General features: G+C 37.7%; 1 non-coding gene and 1 pseudogene across 1 annotated transcript; both read left to right on the top strand.

Moving 5' to 3' along the window:
- The first annotated feature begins 212 nt into the window (after positions 1–212).
- On the top strand, positions 213–328 carry LOC132675734 (U5 spliceosomal RNA). The gene has a single exon (XR_009608850.2). It is a non-coding gene; the product is annotated as a U5 spliceosomal RNA (small nuclear RNA).
- A 10,208-nt stretch (positions 329–10,536) lies between these two features.
- On the top strand, positions 10,537–11,186 carry LOC132693325 (rho GDP-dissociation inhibitor 1 pseudogene; annotated as a pseudogene).
- The last annotated feature ends 2,208 nt before the right edge of the window (positions 11,187–13,394 follow it).

Here is a 13,394-nt window from a genome sequence, read left to right as displayed (position 1 = left end):
ACTGGGGCTTGATCTCATGACACTGGGAGCCTGACCTGAGCTAAAATCAAGAGTCGGAAGCTCAACCAACTGAGCCATCCAGACACCCCTGGAGAAGACATATTTGTATACAAAATACTATTTATTATAGTTGCAATTAAGTTTATAAAATAATCATGAAATAATAGAGAATTTGTGATATCTGGATATGCTATAAAAATTAAGAGCTCAATATATTCTGGTTTCTCTTCAAACTGATTACATCTTTAACCTTTTACTAAAAATTTCCATTGAGAGGAACAATTCTATGTCTTAAATCAATTGTTTGAGGCTTCGTTTTACTAGGGCCAAATAAATAAATAAATAGCCCAGGCACTAGAAGCTGATTGTCTGGATTCAAATTCCAAATCCACAACCTATTAGCTGTATGATACTGTGAAAATCACTAAATATCTGTAAAATATGGTAATCATTATACTTAACCTTGGGGTCATTACTGAGATGAAATAAAATAATCAGAGGTCATCACTGTGCCTAGAACATAATAAGTGCTCAAGAAATGGTAGAATGTCAGCATTAGCTTCTATTTCTGGTATTGAAAATAAACAATAATATTTTCAATTTTCAACAAGAATACTGATTTCCTAAATACTCTATTGAAAATTTTTGAAAAGTTCTGCCTACATTGTAATCAACTTGCTTTATTTTATTGATTGCAATCATGCTTTATGCATCAGTCAATTATGGCTCAATAGCTACATGGCAGAACACCTCCAAACTGAGTGACTTAAAATAGCTGTCATTTGTTCTGTTTCATACATCTGCAGTTCACCTGTGCATCTGGTCATCTTGGCTAGACTTACGTGGGGGCCTTGCTTAACCTGGGGGCAACTGGCCTTGGCTCCTCCCTCTGCGTTAGCCTCAGGTCTGCTCTGTGGGAGGACATTTTGAGCCCCAAGTTGAAGGGGAAAGTTTTCCCAGGGCCGGGACAGAGTCACAAGGGCCCCACTGCACAAACATAGTTTGAACATTAATTTGAATTACATTTGTTAGTATCCCCTGGCTAATGCCAGCCATGTGGCCAAACCAACATAACAGGGCAAGGAAGCGCACTTCTATGAAGGTGAGAAGAATAATGGTATATTTAAACAGTGTTCTAATCTGCTGTACTCTCTTAATTTGAAAACTATATAATGGATCAATTAAAATGTGAACACTTAGAAAATATGTGTTTATAGCTATTAATATTCTAATATTAACCTTTAGTTTTTAAATAATTGTTATCTCATAAATGTTCCCTAAGTTTTTAATAATCAGGATTTCAGAAATGTTCACATCAGTCCTTCCAGGCAAATGAGATAAAATTGTGTATGTTTCCCCACAACATTTAGTAACTATTAGGACAGAAATCTTAGGATCTGTATTAGCCTGCTCAGGCTTCCATAACAAAATACCACAGCTAGGGGGACTTAAAAAACAAAGATTTCATTTTTCACAGTTCTGAAGGCTGGAGGTCCACGATCAAGGGACTGGCAGAGTTGGTTTCTTCTGGGGCTTCCCTTCTTGGCTTGCAAATGGCCACCTTCATGCTGTGGCTTGACACGGGCATCCCTGTGTGCGCGTGCCTAGTGTCTCTGTGTGCGTCCCCAGATTGCTTCCTCTTATACAGATACCAGTCATACTGGATTAAGGCCCACCGCAAAACAAAGCAAAACATAATGCCATTTTATTTTAATCATGTCTTTAAAGACCTTATCTCCAAACATAGTTAACATTCTGAGGTACTAGATGTTAGGCCTTAATTCAACAGGTGAGCTTTGAGGAGACACAATTTAGCCCATAACAGGATTTTTTTTAAGTGTTTTTTAGATGTTAGGCAACTCAAAATGCTTCTCCTTCAGGGAAAGGTATACATCCCAAGGGTCAGAGCAGTAGAGTGAGAAGAGCAGTGACGGTGCTGAGATTGAGCTTCAGAACTATGCTTCAGTCCAAATACGGGCACTAATTAGCAGAGTTGTGTGCACTCACAATCATATTTTTAAAAAGTATAACTAAATGCCACTAAATGATTTGGAAAAAATTGGGGGTGGGTTTCTTATTTGAGCACAGACATTTGTGTCTACTATTCATTAGAAGATCTTGGGGCTACTGGGTGGCTCAGTCAGTTATGCGTCCAACTATTGATTTCGCTAGGGTCATGATCTCACGGTTCATGGCATCAAGCCCCCTGATTGGCTCTGAGCTGACAGCACTGAACCTGCTTGAGTCTCTCTCTCTCTCTCTCTCTCTGCCCCTTCCCCTCTCATGCTCGCTCTCTCTCTCTCTCTCTCTCTCTCTCTCTCTCAAAATAAACGAATAATCTTAAAATAAATAAGATCTTAATAATTAGGGAAGTTACTTAAATGGCTTTTTGGGGACAGGCCATTTACACTACCAATAATTGTTTTCAAGGTTTATTAATCTAATTTTTCCTAGCTTCCAAAGATTGGACAGCATGATCAGTGGTTGCAATTTTTTAAACAAAAGGAATAAACACAAAGTACAATAGTATTGCTTTCAGGTTTTTTCATTCTTACTTAGGGTAATATTACTTAGGTTTTTTCATTCTTGCTTAGGTAATATTTATTTTTTCTTTTTAACTTTGTTTCACTTATTATTCCTTTGCTGAATTTAATGTTTTAAATGTGTAACTTATTCAGTTCGTGTTCAGACAGTGATCTCTATGACCAAGGCAAAATGTCCCATCATACAGTGTATGTCCAGCTTTCTGTCATTTTTAATTTCTTCCAATATTTTGCATGTTTTCAAATTTAACCACTGTATTAAACCTGTGGGTTTTCCTCTCTCATTTGCTTTTTCTGAATGGAAAAATGGCTTTCCAAACCTTTCCTGTACACAAGTCACATGTCTACCTTCCTCCATCCTTCCTTCTTTCCTCCCTTCCTTTCTCTCTCTCTCTTTCTCTCTGGTTCTTTCTTCCTTTCCTGTCTCTATACATTGTAACAGACAAATCAAGAGGCCTGTGAAATATCAGGAAGAAGATAAGGGAATAAATAAATTTGAGATCAGAAATTAGATGTTAATCATATTACTTATTGAGATTACTAAAGAATTAAGTAAGTATGGCACAACTTTCTTCTTTTGTTATAATCCTATCTGAAAGGAAACATTGAAAGGAACATTCTTGTAAAGCCAGTTCAATGAAATATTTTAGATATTTAGGAGTCAACATTAAATATTTTAGCAAATGATTTAAAATATACTTCACCTAAAGTAACCCTGGTTTTAAGGACTCTTTTGGGAAATTATAATAATGAACCATACATTTTTTTTTCTCTCTCCTGGAGGGATTTCTTATTAGAGTTTAGGAAGTTAAATCTTAAGCTGTAAAATAAAATATGCCAAGCTTTGTAGGATATTTTCTCTTAGAGATAATAAATTATAAGTGTGGTCTCCTCATGTACTACATATTCTCTTCTCAGTGTTATATTATCCATTCAAAACAAAGCAAAACTGAAACTGCAGGGAAAGAAAAGGAGTGTGTGTAGATATACATTTATTTACCACCCATTGAGGCATAAAGACCCTAAATGCTAATTTTGTGCTCAGTTGGCATGTCTACCAAGTGCCTGGTATATATGTTGGGCCTTAGTTGATGATTGAAGGATCTATTGTCAGTCTGAAACTCCTGTTTCTACTCTTCCATTAACAATGGCTCTGCTATGTCTAAGACTCTACAGATTTATAACTCAGAAATTCTTATGGGAAAAATTCAGATGAAGATACCATGAATCAATTCTACATACTTTCTTCTTTTTAGACTAAAACAAACATAAATAAAGGGGGGAAAAAAAGAAGGAAGAGATGCTAATTACACAGCCTGACACAAGTCATGTGGCTTTCCTGGGTCATTCCTACATAAGCAGTGATTTAGAAAGCCAGTGGTTTTTCATTTTGTTACTCCATTGCTCCCTAGGGTCTTCAAGCCATACTCTCAGTGATTCCCTACTTCAGGGTGACTGGAGAGCCAAAGAGATCTGCTAGGCCCTTCAGGATGTTTTAAGGGCCAGGCCTGAAAGTAATATAATCCTTTCCCCAAAGTTTTCTTGGCGAGGTGTTAGTCACAGGGCCCAAATTTTGCAAGAGAATCTGATAAATGAAAAGCAATACATCTTTTGGTACCATCATAATCTCTGCCAGTTTGGGCAAGTAAGAAAACAACAAAAGTGTGTAATGGAGATTGAGGTTAAGAAGATCAATAGTAAGTATTGATTAAATGCTTTAATATATCAATAGAGGCAGAAGTGATTAGCTTTAGGGCTAGGAAGAATCTTACATTCAACTAAACCAAATTCTTTATTATATAAATGAAGAAATTGATGTCCATTTATTCATTTCTTCTTTCTTCCATTTAGCATTCATTTGCTAAATGCTTTGTGTATGTGAGGCTATGCTCTCTGTTTATGTATTGGGAATGAGATAACATTTAAAGAAGTTCAGAGACTTTGGGGGAAATATCTTGAATTAACAATGCACGAAATGCTGTATGTACAGGGTGCTGTGGGGCCATAACAGTAAGAACACCACACTCTCCATGAAGATTAGGATTTGAGACCTTGGAACTAAAGAAGCGTGTTCATGCAGAGTCAGTAGGAAAACTCAGACCAACAAGTTTGGATTGGGCAGGGAGGACGACATACAGGCAAAGGAAAACCCATTTTAAGGTATAAGTGAAGCTGGAATAATCAGAGAAAGGTCACTATGAGTCAGGAAAAGTGATTTGATTAAGTTCCAGAACTCAGTTTGTTACCTGAAATTCAGTGCAGGTTTCTAGAATTCCAGCCCATTTCTCCTTCCTCTTTGGAAAGACATATACGTAGGTAGGTTAAAGGCTTCAAATGTGAGACTGCTATATTTCCTGTGTTCCAGTTTTAACTGTGTAAGTGAGTTATTTGTTGACCCCTTAGATTCTCATCTAAAAAATGGGGGCATAGTAACAATGATTTCCTCATGTTTTTGTGAGATGTAAAGGAACTAGTGACAAAAAGTCACTTAAATATGTCCTTGGTTTAGAATACGCATTCAATAAATGCTTGCATATATTAATATTATTACCTGTTTAAGTGTATAAGATACTAAGTATTTATGAGGCTTTAATTACTTAAAGACTAATTCACTGATTCATTAATTCCCTAAAGCTCATTATATGGATAGCTGTAGCCAAAGTCATATTACACTGGATTATGTGGTTTATTGGTTAAAACAGCTTTGCTCAATCCCACAGGTGCTTTGACAGTTTATCCAAATGATCAAAACATTGTAAGGCTATTGAGTACAAAGTACTATACTTGCCATAAATATCATGAGGTGGAACATTTCAAAAACATTTATTGAGATTTAGGAGTAGAGAATCAGTATCTTTTTCTTAGTAATCATGAGTTAAGGATATGTTAAAATCTATTATTTGGTTACACCAGGGTCTCCATCTATTATGGCAAACAGGCTATTAAATAAGAGTCACGAGAGCCAATTCTAGAAGTGAAACAGCAGTAGGACGTCATCATTATACTACATTACAAGTTACAATGAATTCATAAGAAGTGGAAATCTGTAGGGAGAAGATGGTCCATAAAGCTAGACAAATTTGATTCTGAACCCTGTGCTATATGTGAGTTGTGTCCTCTTATGGTTGTTCCTTAGAGTTCTGTACTAATTTTCCCCATTTGAGGAATGGAACTAAAAATTCATTCCATATGATATTTTTGTAGAAATTAAATGACTGATTTCTACATTTGTTCTAGGTACATACATTTAACATTATGATATCTCTAAAATTAGAATCAGTTCTAGCATAGGTAGCATGCCGTAGTTTAATTGGTAATGTTTTTCTTTCTTAGGGACTCGTGAATTAATGATGTGTCTTGCAATTGATGGATTTGCTGAAGTAGAAAATACACAGTTTACCCAAGTAGTTAATGGTGACATCAGTTTTATTTTCCTTTTTTTTTTCTGGTTTCTCCATGCCACAAATTATTCGTTCATATAGAAACATATCAAATAGAGTAAATGAGCATTCAGGAGAACTACCCAGATATTTAATACTAAGAATAAAATGTTAGAAAATTAAAAAAAAAATAGAAAACAGCAGATGTTTGGAGTTGAATTACGGAGACAAAAAGTCAGTTTGTATTATGTAATCATTTATATAAAGGAAATAGTAACAGATACCACTTTGAGGGATGTAACAGAAATGGTAACAGGTTAGTACTAAAGACTCCTCGACCTTCTCAGGGAAGATTCACACGTGCTGCCATGAGTGGACTTAACTTCTTTTTAACTTCTTTTCTCAGCTGGTGTGTGTGTGTGTGTGTGTGTGTGTGTGTGTGTGTGTATGAACCATACATCTGTATGCCTAAATCGTATTTCCCAACACCCTACATATTGTATTCCCCATGATTTTAAGAGAATTCTTGAACCTATAAAGTAATTATACTATAAGGTGAAAAGTCACCTTTTAAAGTTAAAAGTAAAAGTGGGGGTGCCTGGGTCGTTTAGTCAGGTAAGCATTTGACTCTTGATTTTGGCTCAGATCATAATCTCGTGATTCATGAGATTAAACCCTGTGTTGGGCTTTATACTGGCAGCATAGAGCATGCTTGGGATTCTCTCTCTCCCTCTTTGCTCCTCTCTCTCTCTGTCTCTCTCTCTGTCTGTCAAAATAAATAAACAACAACAACAAAAACATTAAAGCTCAATGGATACTATAGTGGCATTATTTTTCCAACTCCATTAAAATGTTTTAATCAGAGAACATTTTATTTAAAGAAAATTTAGTCAGAAGTCTAATATTTAACACAGTTGAAAGCAGAGCTACTTAGAAAAAAGAGATGGCATGATCCAATGTCATCTTTCTGGCTCTTCCCTTACAACCTTTCTCCCAGGAGGCACTCAGAGGGAGCTGGCTCTTTGCAACAGCCAGGGCACAATTTGCAAACTACTGCCACAAAGTATGGGTGTGTAAAGTGTGAGACTGCATGCTAGCCTGTAGAGGTAGAACTCTGTATCGGAATTTGGGAACAAAGTGAGAACTGTTCTAATATTTTATTCTTTTTTTATGATGATTTCATCTATTTCTAATTTCAATAAAGATTCAATTGCTGTATGCATTCAGAAAAAAAGATAAGATGTGAAAATGTTTTAGAATATTGTGCCAGTTAAAAAAAATTATTGATTGCTCATTCACTATAAACACAGATATACTCTATTTTGATAATTCAGAAGAAAATATGTTGGCTTCACAGGTCAGTAACAAAATAAATAGCAAAGAACAAGAAAAATCATTCATTGTCAGACTATACTTTCATCAAGTTGATGATGCTAAAACTCTGCTCTTGAACTTAAGGATGGTATTAATTCTTTGAAGTCTTGAAGGCAATAACTATTTTACACTGAGTAGATAGTGATACTCTCTCTTAAGTGTTAGCTACCATTCCTCAATATCCAGGAAACTTTAAAAATGTGGCTTTATTTTAGTGGTGAGATTTCTTTGTAAACCAATAACCAATACACATTACACCCTAATAGAAAATAAACCTTTTTCCTGGATTTTTATTTTGTATTGGTACATGCCATGCTACACACAATTAGTTCTTTTCCTTCTGTCTGCAATTTGGGATTACTAACAGAGTATCATTTTGTAACTTATCTTGTAGGTGTTTACTGACATTATTCAATATATACCTTTATGCATTATTCATTATTCAATATAAAATGTGTAAAAGAACGTATTTCTACCTAACAGCTCTTTGGTAACACTAAGCATACAAATAACATAAAAGAAACTGAATCGATCACGTGGTAGAAACTACACTAGTGACAGCCAGAATAATGAAAGTTTTTATAGTTTGTATAATACACATGATCCAGAAAGTTTTATGAAAGTCAAATGTAAAGTATTGATTTTTTGAAAGTAGTGTTTGACCTATATTAAACAATATGGTGTGGTATACATATATAAATATAAGCATATATAAACATATATAAATAAATGTCAATAATTCAAAACCATAAACACTATCTGGAGATATTCCAAATTAGAAAATTAATTTCCTGTTACCTTCACATTTTAGAATAAAAGCAATTTTTTTCTTTTACTGAAATATATCTGACATAAAACTTGTGTAACATTTGATTTGATTTCTTTACATATTGTAATACAAATGTAGCTGCAGCATTAGCACTCTATCATGGCACACAATTATCATTTCTTTTTTTTTTAGTGGAAATAATTCAGAACTAATCTCTTAGCAGGTTTGATTACTAGAATACAATACTATTGTCTGTATTCACTGTACTGGACCTTAGATCTCCAGGATTCGTCTACTAGTTGCAAGTTTGTACCCTGAAACAACATCTCTCCTATTCTTCCACCCCCAAGCTCCTGGTAGCCATTTTGCTCTGTGTTTTACAAGTTTGGCTTTTTTAGACTCCGCACTTAACTGATACCATGCAGTATCTGTCTTTGTCTGATTTATCCCCCTTAGCATATGTCCTCAAGATCGTTCTATGTTTTCACAAATGGCAGAATTTTCTTCTTCCTCGTGGCTGAATAATATCACACACACACACACACACACACACGCGCGCGCGCGCACGCGTGCATTTTTTTCATCCATTAGTACTTTGATAAACAGGTTGTTTCCATTTCTTGGCTATTGTGAAAAATGCTGCAATAGACATGGGAGGGCAGATATTCTTTGAGAGTGATTTCACTTCCATCAGATATATATCTAGAAGTGGGACAGCTGAATTATATGAGAGGTATTCCTTTAATTTTCGTCATTATAGTAAAAGTAGACAAACATACACATGCATGTACACATATAGCCAAAGAAATACTCTTTTTCTTTTTTTTTAATTCTTAATCTTAGAAATTCCCAGATACATAATGATAGGTGGCTGTGGGTAATATACTTAGTAATATGTTTCTATATTATATCAGTGAAAACTTATTTATAAAAATTATGTGAAATAAAAGTAACATCTTTATATTTAGTACTGTTGAATTGACTACCATTAAAATCAATAATTTAAGTATTCACATGCATATTTACATATATATAAATAAGGCAGAGACACAAGAGAAAGGCATTAACAATTTAGAAAGAATAATTATGCATACACATACATATTCAGCAGGAATTTTTTAATGGATTTCAGAGTTTATAACTATAGTGATTATTTGGGGTTATAAAAGAGGCATTGAAATAGAATATTACAAAAGATAAAATCTATGAGGAAATATTTAGAGATCTCTCAAATCATAGGATATGATAAAGTTGCTTTCTTCTCTTTATATCTGGTGTACATTAGCAATGTGAATTCTAACTTGTTAAGCATAGATCTTTTTCCTTCTTTGTCCTCCGAACTACAAAACTTAAATACAACTGGTTTGATATGAACGTGTGGTCCTGTATTCCCAGGGATTTTTTTATTTACTTCTCTTACTATTTGAAATCTCTTAAAGAATTTAAATCTAAACAATATTTATTGTGGAATATGTTGCTCTAAAATTAGATGAGAATTTTTCAGACATCAAAATGACAATTCCTTTATTTTTGGAAAAATGCTATGCTATTTAAAAAATCAACATAAAAAAAGTCAACACGAATCAGTTCTAAATATTGTGTTACTTAAAGGCAATAGCTTCAAATACTATTTTCCTGGGGTGAAAAACAAGGCAGCTTTTTTCTGTTGTTAAGAAATTTATTGTCCCTACGTGCCGTAAGCGATTCCTCTCTGATGCAACCACATTCTTTTTTTTTTTTAATAAAATATCCACTTTAATATTTATCATACAAATTTTCCTTACACTTACTTGAAAATTATAAGACAATTTGTACATGCCACAATCATATTACTATCCATATAAGAACAACTACACATAATTGTTTACTCAACTATATCAGGATAATACACAAGATTTTTGTTTGTTTTAGACTTCTTAGTTAAAAGGAAACACCAAATAAGGAAAATGACTTTCCAAAGATTAAGTTAATAACAATACAAATACACATTCTTGTGGAGAAGCTGACTTGAGTTAAGGCACAACAGTCTTTGTTATACCTCATTTACTTTAGCTAAAAAAGTGTCAGTAGCAACTTCCTCTTCTTGGAATACATGTGAAGAGGTCATTAAAATGAATTATGCTGGATTTTCCTGAAGAGGGCAGAGAAACCTTAAGGGGTAGTATGCTGCCTACCTAAATCTTGACCAAGAATAACTACTGTATGTGTTTTCCAAGTAGTATCTATTGATACATGGGATTTTGGGGGTAAAAATGCACCACACTGACACCTGATGGTAGACTTCCAGCTTTCAGAACTTCCAGAAAATACATTTCTGTTGTTAAGACACCCAGCCTATGGTATTTTGTTATGGCAGCCTTAGCAGACTAAGACATACAGCATACTAGACAAAAAGTAGACTAACACAATAATGAAGACAATTATATGTTCAGTTAAGAACTTACTTGCTATCCCCAGAGGAAGAGAGCACAATAGTGGTCAGTGGAGATTCCAGTGTCCCAGATTCAGCTAGAGGTGAGCATGGCGGAGCAGGAACCCACAGCTGAGCAGCTAGTGCAAACTGTAGCCGAAAATGAGAAGGATGAGCACTGGGTCACCTGTAAGCCAGTGGCCCAGAAGAGCATCCAGGAGATCCAGGAGCAGGACAAGATGATGAGAATCTGTGAAAGAACAAGGAGGCACTGTGGGGCTGTGTAGCTCTGTCTGCTGACCCTGCCATCCCCAACGTTGTTGTGACCTGCCTGACCCTGGTGTGTAGCCTGGCCCTAGGCCCCCTGGACCTGGACCTGGAGAACTTTCAAGAAGCAGTCCTCTGTGTGGAATAGGGGATGGAATACCAGATAAAAATCTCTTTCCCAATCAACCGGGAGATTATGTCCAGCATGAAGTACATCCAGCACATGTAGAGAGAAGGCATCAAGATTGACAAGACCAATACCTGGTGGGGAACTACAGGCCTAGGCAGAGGAGTACACGTTCCAGTCCCCTGTGGAGAGGATGCCCAAGGGTAGGCTGGCTCGTGGCATCTACAACATCAAGTCCTGCTTCACAGACAATGACAAGACTGACCACCTGTCCTGGGAGTGGAATCTTACCATCAAAAAGGAAAAGAAGGACTGAGCCCTGGCCTCTGGGCCGGGAGGCAGGCAGGCCTTCGACAGAAGGATGGACCTGTCGGATGTATCCCGCCTCTCCCACCACCACTACCCATCCCACACCCTCACCAAAGTGCTGATGGGTCTGCACCTGGCCAGCTCTAGCCATCCCTCCCAGCCCTGCCTGCAGGCTCCAGCTTCCTTGGTGGTCTGGCCTTGCTGCTTCTGCCTTTACTGGGTAGAGGGGAAGAGGGAGACTCTAGCTCATGCCTCCAACCTCCCCTGCTGTACCCCATCGGGGTCCACCACCCGTCCTAAGGCTCTGGATTTTCCAAGGAAATCTGATGGGGTGCTTAGCCCTCTGTGCGCCTTTGCAGTTGCCTTGAATCTTGTTTCTTCTCTTTTCCTGGGGTGGGGGTGGGGAAGGATGCATGATTCGAGGACCAGCCACTTGTCTCTGGTCAGTTAGTCCATCGCTGCCAGTAACCACCTACCTGTGATGTCTTCATGTGTGGAACGTGTGGTGTGGGGCCATCACTAACCTTTAACCCCTCCTTTCCACCCCCCCATGTCTGCATGAGCACATGGTCTCTCTCTGGATCCCTGCCCCATATGAAATCCCCGTGGCCCAGGTACGTGTGTGTAACAAGCCCCCTCCCCAGGCCAGGGCTGTGGGGAAGGCCCCAGGGGCTTGGGAAAAGCCAAATTGCCAAAACTGAAGTAGCCTCCCTTCCCATCTGGGAGGCCACGTGTCCTCATTCCTTTGCCTTCTTTGTCCCAGTGGGCAGCGCTGGAGCCCACGACCCTCCCCCTCCCCCCACCCACCCCCCCACACCCCCCCCCTCCCCGCCCCGGCAGACAGCCCCCTTCCCTTGAAGCCCGCAGCTGAGCCTTATTTGTCTCATCTGGGCCTGCCGGCTTGGAACGTGTGCCTGCCCTGTCAGTGTTAATTGCCTCCATAAGTGCAGTCTCTGGGGCCCTGGCCTGCCACCTCTGCCCTCAGCTTGAGTCTGTCTTCTCTGGCAGGCACTCCTCAGATCCAGCCAGGGCAACTATGGGACCAAGCAAGCACAGCCTGTGCTTCCCCTCTCCTTCCCACTTCTCCCCTCCCCTCTCCCCTTCTTCCCTCCACTTGCCTCTACTTGTCTATAATGCTCAGGAGCCTGATCCTGCTTCTTTTCTGACTAAGAAATTACCGTGAAGGAAAAAGAAAAGAAGGAGGAGGAGGAGAGGAGGAGGAGGAGAGGAGGAGGAGGAGGAGAGGAGGAGGAGGGGAGAAGGAGGAGGAGGAGGAAAGAAAAAAGGCTGGGGAAGGGGAAGGGAAGCAGGAGAAAGAAGAAATAATTTACTTACAACAACATCAGAATAATGGTTGTCCCAAATGTTTGTTAAGTATTTATTTACACCAAAGAACTTATAACAGAACTACTTTAGATCAAAGTAAACACACTCATGCATGCACACACTTTTTTTTTCTTTTCCCAAATTTTTATTTTGACTCCAGTTAGTTAACATACAGTGTAATATTAGTTTCAAGAGTAGAATTTAATAATTCATCTATTACATTAGAGCACCCAGTATTCATCACAAATGCCCTCCTTAATACCTATCACCTGCCCACTTTCCATCCAGTAGCCTTCAGTTTATTCTCTGTATATAAGAGTCTGTTTCTTGATTTCTGTCTCTTTTTTTATTCCCTCTGTGTTCATTTGTTTTGTTTCTTAAAGTCAACAAGTGGGTGAAATCATATGGTATTTGTTTTTCTCTTGACTATTTCTCTTCCCATAATACTTTCTGATTAAATCCACTTTGTTACAAATGGCAAGAATTTGTACTTTTTGATGGCTGAGTAATATTCCTGTGTGTGTGTGTGTGTGTGTGTGTGTGTGTGTGTGTGTGTATACATATCTATACATACACATACATACCACATCTTGTTTATCTGACATCTGACATTTGGGCTTTTTCCATAAATTGGCTATTGTTGATAATGCCCCTATAAACGTTGGATGCATGTGTCACTTTGAATCAGTATTTTTTTTTACCCTTGGGGTAAATACCTGGTAGTATAATTTCTGGGCCATAGAGTAGTTCTATTTTTAACTTTTAGAAGAACTTGGGGTGCCTGGGTGGCTGTGTAGGTTAAGCATCCAACTTTAGCTCAGGTCATTGTTTCATAGTTCTTAAGTTCGAGCCCCACACTGAGCTCTCTGCTGTCAGTGCACAGCCCGCT

The sequence above is a fragment of the Panthera onca genome, chromosome B1 (genome assembly GCF_046562875.1).
Source record: "Panthera onca isolate mPanOnc1 chromosome B1, mPanOnc1 haplotype 2, whole genome shotgun sequence".
NCBI lineage: Eukaryota > Metazoa > Chordata > Mammalia > Carnivora > Felidae > Panthera > Panthera onca.
The sequence above is the reverse complement of the archived record's forward strand: the minus strand, read 5'-3'. Positions and strand labels throughout refer to the sequence as shown.